We start from the raw sequence: 19609 nt of genomic DNA on the forward strand, positions 1-19609 counted from the left end.
TCCCCTAGAATTTTAGAACTACTTAAACCTAACTAACCTAAGGCATCACACAGATCCATGCCCGAGGCAGGATTCGAACCTGCGACCTTAGCAGTCACGCGGCTCCAGACTGAAGCACCTAGAACCGCTCGGCCACTCCGGCCGGCACTTATCAGCTTCGACAGACCTTTTATTCGTATGCTGATAGGTGAAATAGGAATTAATCGTACGTATCCCAAGTGAACTCTTTAGGAGAGCTGCTATTCGCCAGCTTACTGCTTACTTCTATAAATATTGCGGTTTCAGTTAAATGAAATTTTCATGTTTTCGACTATTTCTGTCACAGGTTTGAAGCTAATGACTGGAGCGTGATTTTACTTTAATAAGGTACTTCTAGTCGGAACTCTTCGCGCCCCACAGATTAACAACTGCTTCATAACATTCAAATCCAGGAAACTGAAACACTTTCATATTCGATCCCATTTTCAGTCAAAAACAAGGAATTAAAAATAGAGAAAGTTGCGAATGAAATGCCGAAGGATATGGAAGCGCAAGAGAGACTGGCGTGTCGTCACACAAAACGTCCACACTATTATCTTTTTCGCAATAGTTTACAGTTGCTCCTTGTCCGCCATTCCGAACCGATACCGATCACCATTTTTGATTCACCAAAGAAATGTGAACTAGTGGCCCGTCTTAAGCTGTAAAATGTCTATAAGCAATACACTCTGCGTGTCTGTAAAACTAAAATCGTGCAACACGTCTACGAGTGTGAACTAGGCGTACAGCGTGAGTATTTGCTCGAGGTCGGTAGTTCCCCCACTTCACTGCTGACACGCGCAGCAAGCTATATAAGACCAGGTACAGCAGAACACGCCGCTTTCCTGTCGAGAATGGATGGATAAGAAGGAGTGCGATGCGTGGAAAGCCACAGCAAAGTAAGTGATAGATCTAGTATGTTGTCATAGTTCTGTAGGTTAGACGAACCAGGATCATAAGTATTGCATCGTGAGACCGTACACTAATAGGTATTCCTAAGAACTCTAATAATTTTTGTAGGTCCTGTCGATTTTCCATGACTTGCCGGTATATTACAGCATTATCCCTGCTGTAGAATGAGTTGCAAATGGCAAAGAATTTAAATTGCTTTCAATGGTCATTAATTAACCCTTCTTTGCCTGTTAAGACTGGCGGTATTTGTCAAACTTTGGAGGCCTATTTTTACAACAAAATAAGGGGAAAGTTTTATTCATTCTACTAGATTGGTGTTAAATTAGCAATTTCACTCCGCGAATCTTGGATATGACAGCGTGATCTGCAGCACAGCTCGACTTCTAGATTAGGCAAGGAGGCGAAGCTACCACATGTGGATGTGAATCGTTTTAACAGATTGCTACGTAGCGCGCGGTAGCCTAATACAAACAGTCTCTCAAATGTAACACACTTTTCCTTATAAAAGCTAAAGCTGCGAGATAACTTCTATGTCTGCGGTACTTAATAGAAAAGTCTCGAACGAATATTTTGAGGAGTAAGAGGAGATTAGTGCCTCCTCGACAACGAGGACATAGACACAGAGCACAAGCTCGGATTAGGGAAGGATAGAGAAGGAAAACGACCGTGCCCTTTCGAAAGAACCATCCCGGCATTTGCCGTAATCAATTTAGGGAAATCATGGAAAACTAAATCAGGCTGGCTAGGCGGATGTTTGAACCGTCGTCCACAAATGTTTTTAAGCGTGTATATAAATCACGAAAAATGCAGGAGGATCCAACACCGATATCACTTATTTCAACTGTTTCATGTTTGAAAGTATTCTGAAATGTTCCACATTCACGAGAATCATATCATTTTTTGGGTGTTTAGTACGAAAACAAACTAATCTAATGGGAGGCCAAAAAATAACTCGGTGGGTGTTGTTTTCCGTGAAATTTGTTTTATTCAGGGATAAAGAACAAGCCATCCGACAGTAGACAGACATTAAATCCACATAACAATTAAGAACATTCGACACGATTGCTGTTTCGAGCATTTCGTAATATTTTATTAGATGTGTGCTTACGTTGTCGAATAGCACAGTCAGTGTATTTTGTAAATGTATTTTTTGTCAAAAATTCACGGCCACAGGAATACAATTGGTAAATTTAAATTATAAAATTCCACTTCTTTTGACAATGAAATTCATTTAGAATAAAATGCTGTAGCCCATGTGAAATAATAAAGAAAACTCTTACTAGTATAGTCTTTACCTAATCTCTTTAATGATGATTGGAATACCTAATTGTCTCTCTGTAATATGTATATTGTTTTAGTTCGGATTCCACTAACTTTTTCAATAGGCCTAACTTTGTTGTTGTTAATACCGGTACCCAAAAAGTTGTTTGTTTTTTAAGTAATAGACCATTTGTGATGATACATGGTGGTTTTTTTATTTATTTTTTTCCAGCATTACATGAAGTGAGATGACATGCCATGTTCACATCACCACCTACACATCTCTACCAACCCCAGGATGTGTTAATGTTCAATGTGAAATTTTAAAATTTTGCCAACACCAGACTTCAGGTGGGAATATGCAGCATAAAAAATGCAGTTTTGTGTGTGTGTGTGTGTGTGTGTGTGTGTGTGTGTGTGTGTGTGTGTGTGTGTGTGTGTGTGTTCCATTAATATAGCTGCAATATGTCATATGGCTTTCTCATAAATTAGATCTTTATGACTGAATATTTCTGCTTTTCAGTATTAAGGTCATGAATGACATGTGCCAGGCAGTCACGTGGTATTGCAAATATCATCTTTACAGTTCATCTTGGTAACAAAGACTGAATCAACTGTTTTCTCCAGGTATGGAAACATAACTTCTGCATTATATTGTACAGTCTTCCAACATTAAACTTAGATTTTATTTTTCTTAATTGTATGTTGTTCCATTTAGTATCCAGAAATGGCACAGAAACATTCTTGGAAGGCATGTGTTGCATGTCATACTCATGTAAAATACAGCCCCCGGAAGAAGACAAGGAAACACTGATAAGCTGCCCAAAGAATAAATAAAAAAAATTATTTTGTGTGTTCCTATCAATATTACTCAGGGGTAAATGATATGGAAAATAAGCGCAGCTAGGTGGCCAGAAAATGTGGAGTGTTTGAAGCCAGGTGTTCATTATAATGAATAATTAATTACCAATCCTTCCAGTGTTTCATCGGATGGAAGGTGTGTAGCTACATGTGCAGCAGCTGTCACATGTGCTGCAGCTTTGTAACAAGCCTTCCGTCCACATTTTGAATTGTTTCCTGTGAAGAGTTCAAGCTAACAATACCTATCATCTTTCATTGCTGAAGAATTTAATACTAATTGACAATATTAGGGAAATTATAGTTGCTACTCACCGTATAGTGGAGATCCCGAGTTGCAGACAAGCACAAAAAACAGACTGACAGCCAGTAAGCTTTTGCCAAAAAGGTCCTCATCAGGTAAAAACAACATGCACGCACACACTCACACAAACGCAACTCTCACACACATGAACAGTGTCTCTGGCTCTCTGGCCACTGAGGCCAGACTACTAAGTGAGATAATCAAATTTTGTTGTTAATGGGTTTTGCAGTAACATTACACAGTGAATTGCAGCTGTATGTTGTTTTGGCAGTGAATCCTGAAGCCAGCTGTTATGAATTGTTTTATACTGTGAACCAGCTGCAAAGTAGTCAGATGTGGCACCCCTCATTCTTCCTTTTGAAGTGCTTTTGGTAAGAACTCTACTGGGGATTAATTGCTAAAATACTCCCCCCCCCCTCCTAAGTCTTACCAGGCCAATTTTATTTATTTTTATTTGTTTATTATTAGTCCTGTAGCTCATGGTATAGGGAACTCACTTAAAAATTATGGTAGGATGGTAGTGTTGGTACATACTTCGCATAGGAGAATACACGTAAGAGATGTAGACAGGAAAATAAAGCTCTGTCTATAAGATAGAATAGTTTTATATGATCTTACTAAGCAAAGATAGATAAAAGTGAATAAGATTACTAAGAAATAATCTGCATGTTGTGCATAGTTATCACTATCAAGAATATTCCATACAGATGGGTCCCAGATGGAGATTAGTGTTACCAAATTTTGTTCACATGATGCACACACAGATAAAAATTATGTGCCGTACATTATAGGCAAAACAGAGTGCAGCTTATTACAAGGAATTAAAATTTAGTTTCAAGAAATTTGCTCACAGAATAGAAACACTGACTTGGTAATAATTCCTTTAACTTAATTCTAGTTATTTTTGGATTTTTGCTTGTTTTGGTGTTTGATGGGAGGTGGTTTTATGTTTAATGTCATGCACTAAAACCCATTAGCGTATAATTTTGTGTTGTGAGCTATAATTTGTAATTGTTTTGTTTCTGGTGTCGTGTTTGGTGACCTACATTGTGTTTGGTGACCTATATTGCTGTGTAGGGATTTAAAGTGCTTTACAGTAAAACAAGCAAATTCCATTATATACAGGCATGGCAGTGACAGGGTTTTTAACTTTTTAAACTATGGTTTACAGAACTCACTTCTTTATATAATCATTATTTTCACTATTTATTTTTGGTGTTTGAAAATGGAGAGCTATTTGGTCACACAATCAGGCCACAGCTCAAGACAGACTCAAACAGGTATGGTACACCAGCTTCCAATTATGTACACTGGCTCTGCATTTTAGTGATCTTAATAAACAACAGATTTTGTTAAACTTTCGTGACCAATGCCTCAATATGTAGTTTCAAATGTAGTGTTGGTAATGGTAAGTCCAAAAAATTTGGTGTCCTGTCTATTTGTAATGTTGTCTTTGCCAATAACTATAATTGCATTGGAGGGGTAAGATTTTTGTCTTATGTGGAAGTTCATACTTAAAGTTTTCTGTGTATTTATGAGTAGTCTATTTGCTTCAAACCAAGGTTGTAATTGACAGGTAGTTTCATTGATTGTATCTTGCAGTATATCACCTCTACTGATTATCAAAATTTTGTGTCATTGGTGTCCAAAAAAGCACTCGCATTTGATGTGTGTTCTAGTAGGTCATTGATGAAAAATTTAGAAAGAACAGGGCCAAGAAGAGATCTGAGGGACACAATTTTTTGTATGTAGTGTATCTGATCTGCAATACCTGGATGTCTTAGAATTTCTTATTTCTACTTTTTTTTGCCCCCCACTGAGGTAGCTACAGAACCAGTTGTGAGCCACACATCAAATTCCATACTTACGGAGTTTCATAAGGAGTAGCTTGTGGTTGACCATGTCAAATGCCCTGGACTGATAAATAAATATAACAGGTTGTTTATGGTCAACAAAGCGTGAGCACGTTTTCAAAAATGCATACAAAGCATATCTGGTAGACCTATTTTTGTGAAATCCCTATAGGGAAGATGAAAATATATGGCACACAGTATTCAAAGATTTTTGAGTGTTAAAAGAAAAGAAAAAATTCCTTGACGTCTATATTAATGTGCTGCTCCATGACTCTGCTGTCAATATCTTTATTCTTGGCTTGTGTGTAACTTCTGTGTATTTTCTTACAGTAAATGTGTTTTTTTTTCGTATCCAGGGTGTAATTACAAAGCTAGTAAAATGTTTTCTTGCCTTTAAATAATATTTTTCATCAGGTTATGGGCCCAGTACACGTGTAAAGGCAAACAACACAGTTTAATTAAAACAATATTTGAAATGAGCGTATGTCTGTAAAGAAACATGACTGCTAGCGGCGATTATAAGGTCAGCATTGATAAGCTTGAAGGACCTGACGACTGGGCCAAATGGAAATGGCATATTTCTATGGTGCTACGTTCATATGGACTAGAAGATATTATTAACGGTACACGTGAACGTGTAGAGTTGCCGCAAGATTCGACAAGTGAACAAAAAGAAGCGTATGTGGAATGGCTCAAGGACGACGCAAAGGCAACAAGTCTTATAGCAAGTGCGCTAAGTAAACGTGTTGCAGAACTCGTCTTAACGTGCAAGAATGCTAAAGAAATCTGGGACAAATTACACGCCCGATTTGAACGTAGCAGTACTCAGCGTTTGAATATGTTGATTGAAACATTTTTCCGTGTTAAACGTGATGAATCGGAAGATATTAGTGCACATGTGGCCAAACTGCAAAAGTTATTTGTGGACCTGAACGATGAATTATCAAAACATAAAGAAAATACGCTATCTGAAAGAATCTTAAATGGTCGAATTTTGTCTACACTGGGAAAAAAAAGACTACGACAATTTTAAGGATCTCTGGGATACGATACCGACAGAAAAGCAAAGCTTGAATTTATTGATTGAAAAACTCTGTACTATTGAACTGCGTGAACAAGACGTTAATGGAAGTGCAGCTTTTGTCGTTTCTAAAACAAGAAAACGGCAAACAAGTAATCAGTAAGTAAAGATGACGAAGTCACAATTAAAACAGAAGTTTCCGTGTAATAAATGCAAACAATTAGGTAACTGGGCAGCAGAGTGTCCACAGAACACTCGTGAAAGCAATAAAAGAAAAGAGAAGAAGCGAGACAGTGAACACGCTGCATTTACTTCATACGCTATGGGTGTGTGTACCAGTAATCACAGTGACCCAAATAAATGGTATTGCGACAGTGGCGCTACAAATCATATCACTCCCAACAAACAGTATTTTGTTTCGTATAGTGAATTTGATGTTCCTCAAGTAACTTCATTGGGAAAACAAGATGTGAAAATGTGTGCTTACGGTCAAGGAACAGTTTACATCCAAATCCGACGAAACAATAAATGGTACAATGCTAGAATGGACAATGTTTTATACGTCCCTGATGCAAGTGCTAATCTGTTCTCTGTGAGAGCCATTGCCTGCAGAGGCTACAGTACTAATTTTAGTTATAATAATGTCTGTGTTCGAAATCAAGTCAGTGGCAATATTGTTATGACAGGTTATGTGAAAAATGGACTTAATGTGTTGAACATACGTGTTGTTAGAAATGGAAAAATGAATCGTATGAACTTGATGACTTCACCAGAAACATTGCAAGTGTACCATGAAAGGTTTGGTCATCAGAATAAACAACATGTGAAGAATATTTTAAAAGGAATGAACATTAATGTGGAAGATGCCAAGAGTGAATTTTGTGACGGCTGTGCGGTTGGAAAGATGCATAGGCTGCCATTCAAAACACGAACAATACGCGCTACCAGTACTGGTGAATTAATCCACTCGGATGTAAATGGACCAATGAGCACGAAATCTTTTGGAGGCAAGCATTATTATGTATGTTTCAAAGACGATTTTAGTAAATTTCGTCGAATTTTCTTTTTAAGACACAAAAGTGAAGTGTGTACTGTGCTTAAGCAGTTTTTAAATGAAGCACGAACTAATGGACACGTTGTCAAACAATTTAGATGTGATGGTGGCAAAGAATTTAACAATAAGAATGTCAGTGAACTGCTTGCAGACAGGGGAATAGAGCTACTGATTCCTCCTCCTTACACTCCTGAACAAAATGGTGTGGCTGAACGGGAAAATAGGACCATTGTTGAAGCTGCCCGGTCAATGCTAAATCCGAGTAAATTATCTAAAGGGTTGTGGGCAGAGGCATGTAACACAGCAGTCTACCTAATAAATCGTACTGGAAAATCTTCAGTTGAAAATAAAACCCCTTATGAACTATGGTTTAATCGACCAGTAGGACGACTTGATCATCTCAGAATTTTTGGTACAGGCTGCTATGTTCACATTAACAAACAATTCCGTTCCAAGTTTGATGATAAGGCAGTTTTTGGACGACTTGTTGGATATGTTAATGACAAAGATGGGTTCAGAGTTTGGATTCCATCTAAAAGAAAAGTGGTGTTGAGTCACGATGTAAAATTTAAGCCAGAAATTGTTTGTGATTTACATAGTGATCATGTTGAATTTGAAGTCCCTCGGGAAGAATTTAATGATCCGAATTCATCTAAAGATGACCAATGTAAATCTCCTAGGATGTGCACTTCTGGAGGAAGCCAAACTCAAGAAAAAATTGGCACTCTCGATTCTAGAGAAAGTTAAGAGTCGAGTGAATCTGAAGAAAATAAAGAATTAACAGAATTTCTAAAAGCAGAAGCTGCTGAATCTTCTAATGAAGAGAAACAGAAGAATAAAAGACAACGAAGAAAACCAACCTGGATGGAAAGTGGTGAATTTTGTATGGCAACAAAAGTTGATGCACTCGGATACAAAGATCCAAACTGTTTTTCAGAAATATTGCAGTCAAATGAGAAGGAAGAATGGATGCAAGCTATTAGTGAAGAACTTCAATCACTTAAGGAAAACAATACCTGGGTGCTGGTTGACCGTCCGAAGAATGCCAAAGTATTGCAAAACCGCTGGGTTCTACGGCGAAAGGTCGCAGTCAATGGAGGTACTCGCTTTAAAGCCAGATTGGTTGCAAAAGGCTGTATTCAGAAAGCAGGAATTGATTATGACGACGCCTTTAGCCCTGTGGCACGTTATGACACCATACGAACTCTGTTGGCTGTAGCTGCTTCAAAGAAAATGCTGCTAGAACAATTCGATGTAAAGACAGCTTTTTTGAATGGAATACTTGAAGATGAAGTATATATGGAACAACCAGAAGGTTTCGAAGATGGTACATGCCGAGTATGTTTCTTAAAAAAAGGTCTTTATGGGTTGAAGCAAGCGCCACGTCGCTGGAACAAACGTTTTGTTGAGTTCATGAAGAAAGCTGGTTTTTCAAACAGTGATGCAGACCCATGCCGATTTTATCGTAGACAAAATGGAAATAGCCTTTATGTGGCAATCTACGTTGATGATGGCCTGATTGTCGTCAGTAACAAGAAAGAAATTGCTGTTTTTATGGATGTTTTACAACATGAATTCGAAATAACAACTGGCAGTCTTGACAATTTTCTTGGCATAAAAATAAAGCAATATGAAGATGGAGCAATAATGATAAGTCAAGAGAAATACACAGAAGAAATTCTGCAAAGATTTCGAATGGCAGAATGCAATACAATCTCAACTCCTATTGGACGTGAGGACAATAATCAAAACGAAGAAGTTTCGTCATCTGTACCCTACCGTGAAGCAATTGGTTGTCTCATGTACCTTTCAACAGTAACTCGTCCAGACATCACTTTTGCAGTCAATAAAGCTGCTCGAGCTATGGAGAACCAACCACTGAAGACTGGAATAGAGTAAAGCGCATTTTCCGGTATTTGAAAGGGACCTTAAATTTTGGAATTGTATATAATAAAAAAGAAGAGTTAAAGATTTACGCTGATGCAGATTTCGCAGGTGATAACCGGACAAGGCGCTCAACAACTGTAATTCTTGCAAAGTACTCAGGTGGTGCAGTGTCATAGACAAGTCACTTGCAGAAAGTAGTGGCCACATCCACAACCGAGGCGGAAATAATTGCAGCTAGTGAAGGAGCAAAAGAGTTAGTTTGGTTACGTCGTCTGCTATCAGAATTAGTGGAAATGTCGGGGCAGCCTCCAGTTCTTTACATTGACAATGCTAGTGCATTGAAGTTGGCAAAAAATCCAGAATATCATCGACGTTCTAAACATATAGAGGTCCGACATTTCTATGTTCGTGAAAGATATCTGAACGGTGAGATTTTCTTGGAACACATGATGGACACAATCAGTTGGCAGATATTTTGACGAAACCTCTTGAACGAGTTCGATTTAATTTTCTATGTTCAGAAATTGGCATGCAAGAGACAAAGCAATAATTTCATGATTTTTTTCTTTTGGAGGAAGTGTTAAAAGAAAAGAAAAAATTCCTTGACGTCTATATTTATGTGCTGCTCCATGACTCTGCTGTCAATATCTTTATTCTTGGCTTGTGTGTAACTTCTGTGTATTTTCTTACAGTAAATGTGTTTTTTTTTCGTATCCAGGGTGTAATTACAAAGCTAATAAAATGTTTTCTTGCCTTTAAATAATATTTTTCATAAAAATGCATACAAAGCATATGTGGTAGACACATTTTTGTGAAATCCCTATAGGGAAGATGAGAATATATGACACACAGTATTCAAAGATTTTTGAGAAAGCTGGTAGTATAGCAATTGGTCTATAGTTTGCTATGTCAGATTTCTCTCCCTTCTTGTAGAGAAGTATAATTTTAGCAAGTTTTTGCTGGTTTGGAAACATTCCTCCTGAAAGTGGGGTATTTCTGATATTTGACAGGGTCCCACTGATGTAGTTTGAACACTTAAGTAAGAAGTTGTTAGTTTATTGGTGTGAAATTCAGTGAATAGAGGTTAAGAAAAATCTACCAGTTTGGAATCACATTGTAGTTTAAGACCTGTAAAGCTTAATAAATGAGATACAGTAAAAGAGTGGTAACAAAGGCACAACACCTGACCTAGTTCAGGCCGCCTTTAGCCTCCAACACAGCCCCAGACTTCATGGCCAATGCATGTGAATCCTGAGTTACAGTTATTGGTATTTCTTCTGTAAGGGAGAAATTGATAACAGGCTAGCAAATATTTATTCCACTGTAAACAACAATTAGGTAACATTCAAAGTTGGCAGTCTGGGTGGGGGGCTGTGGAAAAGCATTGAGTCTCATTCACATGATATTTGCACTGATATATTTGACAATTTAAGTAGGCACTACGGGAGCCCTAAAGGATGTGCACTAAGTATATACACAATGTAGGAATTATTTGACTGATGACTTTCTCCAAACTTAGTAAATAAATTCATAAAATATAAGTTGACCAGAAATGTATTTTATAGTAAAATGTTTGATTTGTTTAAATAAGTTATGGCTCTTATTATTTGTATTGTAATTTACTAGTATTGTAAATTTGATGCAGTCTGTATAGCTAGGGCTGGTGAATCATGCAAGCCTTATATTAAATGATGATCTTCTGGAAGATTCAATCCTTTTCTGCGATTATTGTGTATGCCGCAGAATGAACAGTCACAAAAATTGTTTCATAGACTTAATACAATTACTTGTCCTCTGTGTGACTGGTTAGACTTTCAAACTATTACAAAATGTGTACCACTTGTTGATTACATAAATATGCTCTTGCCACACAAGGTAAGTGAAATAGACTATATGCCCAAGTCATGCTATGACTAAATAGAAATTTGTAATCAAGCATTTAAGTATGGTACAAACAATACACAAATTCCTGGTTTATAAAATGCATATGCATTTATGTAGAAACAAGGTAACAGCAGGCCACAAAGAGGTACCAGAAAACAGAGAATCTTACATATTAGTAGTCTGATTTTAAAAGGCAATTTTCGTGAATTCATGTTGAATGAAACTGACAGTTCTGTTCTTCTCTCCCCTTCCTGTTTGGACTCCATGAGACTGGGAGCCAGTTTGTACAGGATGCTGTAAACAGAAATTCAACATAGATGGTTTTTTGTGAGGTATCAATGTTACATTTTCTGTGTGTTCTGTGTCAATAGATCCACTCAGTAAAATTTCTCATGTTTGCCATTGTTGATGTTTCCTGAGTTGGCACTGCTGTGTAGTTCCACCTAACATTGTTGTTGCAGTCTTCATAGTACTTAGTCTCTTTGTGCTTGGGTGGGTGCTGTAAGAGAGCGTTAATTGCCTTCCAAGTTACTTGACTGACGTAAGCAACTGAACTTTAAATCTTCTGTATTAACACTTTGTCCTGTAAAACCATCATGTCTGAATATAGTTTTTTGTAAGATGCAGGTTGACACACATTTTTAAAACTGATCGAGCTTAGCTAAGATAAAGACAAGAAGTTTCCTCTGCTCAGTCCAGTTCAGCAAGTCATTCCTGTTTTCAAAGCATTCATTGCAGCCATGGTCTTCTCTTTTTCTCCTTGTCGTCCAAACATTCAAACCGTGACATCACCGCACTCCCAGCAGGTGGAGGCGCTCACTTGCTGTACCACCTTAATGTGATGAGTGCAAGATGTTCCCCACCTGCACACAGTGTATAAAGGAGGCTGTGACATGCTAACATGTAAATGAGAAGAAATAGCTTCATCTACATCTACATGGATACTCTGCAAATCACATTTAAGTGCCTGGCAGAGGGTTCATCAAACCACCTTCACAATTCTCTATTATTCCAATCTCATGTAGCTTGCACGGGGGAAGAATGAACACCTATATCTTTCCATACGAGCTCTGATTTCCCTTATTTTATCGTGGTGATCATTCCTCCCTGTGTTGGTCGGTGCCTACAAAATATTTTCGCATTCTGAGGAGAAAGTTGTTGATTGGAATTTCGTGGGAAGATTCCATCGCAACAAAACTTTCTTTTAAAGATGTCCAGCCCAAATCCTGTATCATTTCTGTGACTCTCTCCAATATTTTGCGATAATACAAAATGTGCTGCCTTTCTTTGAACTTTTTCGATGTACTCAGTCAGTCCTATCTGGTAAGGATCCCACACTGTGCGCCAGTATTGGACAGACAAGTGTAATGTAGGCAGTCTCCTTAGTAGGTCTGTTACATTTTCTAAGTGTCCTGCCAATAAAACATAGTCTTTGGTTAGCCTTCCCCAGAACATTATCTGTGTGTTCCTTCCAATTTAAGTTGTTCGTAATTGTAATACCTAGGTATTTAGTTGAATTTATAGCTTTTAGATTAGACTGATTTATTGTGGAACCGAAGTTTAATGAGTTCCTTTTAGCACTCATGTGGATGACCTCACACTTTTCATTATTTGGGATCAACTGCCACTTTTCTCCCCATTCAGATATATTTTCAAAAGCGTTTTGCAGTTTGTTTTGATCTTCTGATGACTTTAGTAGTCGATAAATGACTGCGTCATCTGCAAACAACCGAAGACGGCTGTTCAGATTGTCTCCCAAATTGTTTATACAGATAAGGAACAGCAAAGGGCCTATAAAACCACCTTTGGGAACGCCAGAGATCACTTCTGTTTTACTCAATGACTTTCCGTCAATTACTGCGATCTGTGACCTCTCTGACAGGAAATCACAAATCCAGTCGCATAACTGAGATGATATTCCATAAGCACACAATTTCACTAAGAGCCGCTTCTGTGGTACAGTGTCAAAAGCCTTCTGGAAATCCAGAAATTCGGAATCAATCTGAAATCCCTTGTCAATAGCACTCAACACTTCATGTGAATAAAGAGCTAGTTGTGTTCCACAGGAACGATGTTTCCTAAACCCATGTTGACTGTGTGTCAATAGACTGTTTTCTTTGAGGTAATTCATTATGTTCGAACACAGTATATGTTCTAATATCCTGCTGCATATCGACGTTAACGATATGGGCCTGGAATTTAGTGGATTAATCCTACTACCTTTCTTGAATATTGGTGTGACCTGTCCAACTTTGCAGTCTTTGGGTACGGATCTTTCGTCGAGCGAACGGTTGTATATGATTGTTAAGTATGAAGCTAATGCATCAGCATACTCCGAAAGGAACCTAATTGATATACAGTCTTAACGTGCAAATTTTTTGTTGCTGAAGTTATGAAATTAGGCAAGTCTAGTATTATCACTGAAGAGAGTGCACTTATTCATAAGTGGTGTGTGAAGAGCTGTTCCCAGAGGAATTCCTGTTGTGGATGCTTCTATAATACAAGCCATGACTGTGAAGGTATGAGAGATTAAGAGAAGCAGAACCTTAAGACTCATAATATTTCTTAGGGTTTTAAAAAGAGAGTACTTTCGGAGCTAGCACAGTTTAACATAACTAAAATATGACCAACGATATTTTAAGATAGAAAGTATGGAGGAAGTTTTTATAGACGTCGCACACTACTGAAATGATCAGTGGTCTGAATTATGGTAATGTAAGTAATAACCTACATGTTATAACAGCACTGGGATACCAAATGATAAGAAGTGTAGCTGGAAGTGCACATTTGGAAGAGTATGGGAACATAAGTGTTTAGTAACCAGGAAGAGTCAAAAGTTTATGGAGCAACATCTTCATTTAAATGAGTAGGGGGAAAAGGGTAGGATGCTTTGCGTATTGTTGAATATTCGTGATGTGATGTACCCAATATAATGAATATATTGGAGAGTAAATGGTAGGCAGACCCATCGAAGGGATGGCCTACACCTACATCAAGTGAATTCGTGGGAGGAATGACCTGAACTATATTAAGCAAATTGGACTTTTAAAGGGACACTAGCGTAAATGAAAGATAATTAAGAATTATCTGCCCATAGAGGAGGGTGTAGAAGCAACTAATTTTTATTCCCAGTCACCAAGGGTTGTCGATAATAGTTCAATGTGGAGAGACTTAGTTAGCATGATGACATTATGTAGAATGTAGATATTATCTAAAGCAGGGCTTCTCAACTTCGGGTCTGCGGACCCCTTAGGGGTCCGCCGCCTCTTTCTAGGGGATACCCGGCCACCTTTCAACAAATTGTGTAAAATAATGAGTAAAATTATTGAATAAAGATGTGAAAATCGAATTCATCACTTTTTTGTGTGTGAAAAACGTGTACTTTTACTTCAGATTGTATTCCCAAGCAGCCTTTGCGGTTCCTAAGTGAAAACGCATACACAGTTTAGTGCCAGAAAATGCGGCTTCTCTGATAGACTGTTTCGCATCAATACGGGCGTCGTTTGTGCCCCGGCTCACGATGCTAGATGTGCTGAAACCTTTTACGCATGCGCGGAGCAAGCTTTGTCGACCAATCACAGTGCTCGCTGGCACGTATGCAGCCCCAGGCATTGTTAAATGTTAAACTTGCTTTGTCAGTGCACTACCTATTTCATAAGTCGATTTTTGACCAGTTTATTACTTCTAACATGGATCCGTGGCTGAAGTCGGGATCATTGAAGAAGGGTGCGGTTTCTCCATCGCCTTCACAACAAAGGAAGTTTCCAGTTGAAATGAATGAGGAGGGAGGACGACTAAAGGAAGAACAATCACAAGAAGCTCCAAAGACTATTGATACTTTGGGGGAGGGGGGGGGGGGGGCGGGGGGTGTCATTGGAAACACGGCACTTGCATTAAGAAGCTTTCAGTTCAGTTCCCATGGGTTTCGCTCTGAAATTTAAAGTTACTATGCTCTTGACTGACTAGGGGTCTGCCATGTATTTTTGACTGTAGAAGGGGTCTGCCAGCTGAAAAGGTTGGGAAGTGCTGATCTAAAGTGAAGTCAAAGCAATCCACGAACCTTGTCTGGGAGTAAGTGGATGCATCGGGAATAGGTTTTTTAAGGGATTGTGATGCCTAGGCAATGGAACTGTGCACGTATATTAAGAATGTGGTGACTTAACAAGAAAGTCTCTTGGCATAGTGAAATATAAGTTACGCATATAAGCAAATCTAAAGTAGAAGGTAATTTTAGGATATAATGATTGAAGTGGAGAGCAAAGTTCTTGTTGATTCCTGAAAAGGAAGTTAGTATATGTGGAAATGGCACAGTCACATATACAGAGATGGGTTAGCTGATTATGCGGATTTCACAAAATGTAAGGGGTGATCAAAAAGGTGCCATTTGAGGGTGTTGCTGCAATGTATATGCAACATAGCACAACTTCAATGTAGGCACCAAAATGTTGGCAAAGGATTAGTGTGGCATTCATGTCTTTCCAACATGCTTGTGGTAAGTGCAAATACGGTGACATTATTACCAGATGCGTCCAAACAGGACCAACATGAAACTTCCTGGCAGATTAAAACTGTGTGCCGGACCGAGACTCGAACATGGGAGGAGGTAGGAGACAAGGTACTGGCAGAAGTAAAGCTGTGAGGACGGGGCGTGAGTCGTGCTTGGGTAGCTGAGTTGATAGAGCACTTGCCCGCGAAAGGCAAAGATCCCGAGTTCGATTCTGTTTTGTCTCGAGATAAGCCTGTGATAGAATTTACTGATTCCCTGAAGCTACTAAGGACATCCCCCATCCCCTCTCTCTCACGAGGCTGCAACCCCCCCCCCCCCACACCACCACCACCACACACCAAAAAAAAAATTCCTGTATGTATTATGTGGACAGTATATCGTGGCAGTCTGCCACAACTGTAAACAAGTGAGAACTTGTTCTGTTTGAGGGGACAGGAGCGGTGTGGGGGAATAAGCCCCGCCTCCCTCTCAAATGGCTGTCATCCTACATATATGTTCCATGCGTCCCCGAAAGTAGAACTGACTTAACGGTTATAGGGATCGTTGATTTCTATTTTAGTAGTGAGAGTCATTTGAATCCCTTTATGCAGCAGGATTAGTCTCCACACTCATTTCATAATGAGAAAAAAAATTAAGCAATCCACAATGCAAAGCAAATTGGAGTATACAAAGCATTTGGTAGTGGCTACAATGCAATTGTTTGCAGCAGCTGGCAGCGGTAGTTAAAGCCCGACCTCTAGCTGTATCTTACACAATCATTGTTCAGAACACTCCCTACCTATAACTGCCATGATATAGTGTCCGTACAACAAAAACCTCAACTAGCGGAAAATGATGATAAATACATAAAGTATACACTCATTTTTAAAGGGAAAATTAACTATTACCCATGATACTTTCAGTATATGCCACAGCAGCTGTAACTTGAAAATGCTGATATACTTCAATATGAATTATGCATGACACTTGTAATTTCCAAAAATTGTAATAATCGGACATAACTGAAATACCGGACGTTAACTTACTACATAATACTTAAATAAGCATGCAAAATTTTTGTACTTTTCACTGAGCTGCTGAAATAACAATACTAATAGTATGAATATACACAATACATCATTTGTTTCTATTAAAAAATTTGTCAATGGAGTAGAAGGAGTTGGCCACTAGTAAGTCTTTCAGGTTCCTTTTAAATTGATCTTTATTTGTAACTAAATTTTTTATGTTTGCTGGCACATTGTTGAAGATGAGTGTTCCTGAGTAGTGGACCCCTTTTTGAACTAAAGTAAGTGCTTTTAAGTCATTGTGCAGATCATTTTTGTTCCTGGTATTGTATGTATGAACTGAGCTGTTTGTTGGAAAAAGAGATATATTATTTAGGACAAATTTCATTAAGGAGTAAATATACTGAGAGGCAGTGGTTAGTATACCCAGTTCTTTGAAGAGGTTTCTATATGACGTCCATGAATTTACTCCACAAATAATACGTATTACACCCTTTTGGACTCTGAAAACTTTTGTTTGACTTGAAGAGTTACCCCAAAATATTATACCATATGACATTATGGAATGAAAGTAGGCAAAGTATGCAAGCTTTTTAATTTTTATGTCGCCTATGTCTGCTAACACTCGAATTGCAAATACAGATTTGTTAAGGCGTTTCTGTAGTTCTGTGGTTTGCTCCTCCCAACTGAATTTATTATCAAGTTGTAATCCCAGGAATTTAAGACGGTCAACCGCTTCTATCTGCTCTTCTTCATACTTTATGCATATGCTGGGTGGAAACCTCTTACAGGTTCTGAATTGCATGTAGTGAGTCTTTTCAAAGTTTAATGTCAGTGAGTTGGGTTTAAACCGTTTATTAATATCCATGAAAATATCATTAGCAGATCTTTCTAGAACTACACTCGACATACTATTTATTGCAATACTTGTGTCATCTGCAAACAAAACGAACTCTGCTTCTGGCAGTCTAACTGATGAGAGATCATTAATGTACACAAGAAAAAGCAATTCCAGTTGGGCAGCAGTGCAGCCTGTGGAAGGTTGTGAGTGTAAAAGATAATTTCCAAATTTTTATGCTTGAAGATGTGCATTGTTTAATCACTATATCTGGATTAAATGTGCATATCAAGGTATTAAAATAAAGTGCATTGACATAGTCTTCATTAAGTGCAATTACTCATGCAGTCCACTATGAACAATCATATGCACAGGCACGCTCATACTCATTTGCTACTATAGGTAACACAATTTTTGATGTTCAATAATAGCACATATCTAATCAGTGATGTTCGTGAAACAATTTATATTGTAAAATAGATTGAAGGTTGAACATCTTCAAAAAATGTAATTTTTTTGTTTTATATGCTTTCTTTTATTGTTTGACCTTGCCGAGTACTGCTACAGGCAAATTCTACAAAGTTTTACTTTTGTAGCAAATTTGTACATATTAAGAGTAATTTTTGATATTGTAACTAATAGAGCTGCTTTATTTTTGTTTTGCAGGAATACTGGTTTGAGATGGTGGGCTCCAGTAGAAAATAAAAAAAATTGTCAAATCAAAATTATATTTCACCATGTTTGATGTATAAACATATGAAACAGTGTTGAGTGTGCATACTAGGGGAGAGCTCTTGTGCTATTGACTCTCTTAGGGTAGCACCCCAACCCGATAAATGTATTTAAGAAAACTATAAGCTATAAAAATATATGCTATATCTATTTGTAGATGTGTTGTACATAAATTGTGCTGTGAAAGAACTGTGACTAGGAAGGAAACTGTGTGAATAAAAGAACTGTGTAAGAAGACTAATATGTGAAGAAAGAACTGTGCCTCTCTTAAAGCTGAATGTGAGAAATTTGTTACATAATGAACTATATGCCCTCTTGCTTCTTAAGTGGGGGAAGGGGCCAGTCAGATGAGTCACACAGCAGAGATCTTAGTGTGAACCATCTGCACCTGTTATGAGGCGGGGACAACTGTCCCAACTTCCTGCAGTACAGTTCTTAATGTAAAAACATAACAACAAAGGAATTCACAGTTCTCACTTACGATAATTATTTTATTGTTCTCCTACTCCTACTCCCACTCCCAATCCCACTCCCACTACCTTACCTCCCTTTCTGCCAGTCAACTGGACTGCAGTGGGTGAGGATGCTATCTTAAGTAGACTTTACACAGCACATGTAGCACTCTCCTTGCTTGGGGAAGTTCCTCACAAAAACCCCCATTGTATCTTTATTTTGTCAAATCATGATAACACAGTGTGCCTGGAAAACAGTTGTATATATTTGTGTGTTTCAAATTTTCTGTGTATAAATACAGAAGATGAAATGTAAAGTGAACATATTGGTAAAAAGAAATTTTAATAATTGAAATAGTCTTAACTTGTAGCTGGGCAATATCTTTCACTTCATGTAATGTTTGTTGTAGTAATAAAATACATGGGGTTTCAAAATGGAACATGTGTTTGATTTTATTGATCATAATTTTAAAACAAAATTGTAATAAAATTAATGGATTTATTATGATCATTGGTAGAACATTTAATCATTAATGAAAGGGAAAAGCAAACTGTCTCTCTATACAGTATTTTTTCCCTGATTTCTGTTTTCAGAGATCCCATAAATATGAAATGAAAAAGTGTGTTTGATAAGACTAGTTACATGAAAGCCTTTGAAAGACACAAACACTTTAACGCTACAGTTCTGTGAGGCTCATCACAACGAGCCTCGTATTGGTAATGTGAGACTAGAGACTTTGTCCATGTTGCACCAATCCAAGAGTGACCTGTCCTTATCAATGAATGAAATTCCCCCCACCCCTCTTGGCCCCCCCCCCTTCTTCTGACATCGATTCTCCATGTGTTAACTTTGTATTTGTGGTAGTGAAGAATTTTTTTCTGTGCCAGTTTGTGTGACACATTTCCACTGTGAATATGAGCCTATCAAGCCTTTACCCAGTCTAAATTGTAAAAATGCAAACTGATGAAATTGACTCATCACTTGCCTCATACAATAGAAAATTAACCCTTAACTGATTAGTCAG

At 38.0% G+C, this 19609-nt stretch overlaps 1 long non-coding RNA gene across 1 annotated transcript; it reads left to right on the forward strand.

Moving 5' to 3' along the window:
* The first annotated feature begins 760 nt into the window (after positions 1–760).
* LOC124776436 lies at positions 761–19024 on the forward strand. The gene is made up of 4 exons (XR_007015619.1): positions 761–917; positions 2423–2541; positions 2714–2817; positions 18067–19024. It is a non-coding gene; the product is annotated as an uncharacterized LOC124776436 (long non-coding RNA).
* The last annotated feature ends 585 nt before the right edge of the window (positions 19025–19609 follow it).

Source organism: Schistocerca piceifrons, chromosome 2 (assembly GCF_021461385.2).
Source record: "Schistocerca piceifrons isolate TAMUIC-IGC-003096 chromosome 2, iqSchPice1.1, whole genome shotgun sequence".
Classification (NCBI taxonomy): Eukaryota; Metazoa; Arthropoda; class Insecta; order Orthoptera; family Acrididae; genus Schistocerca; species Schistocerca piceifrons.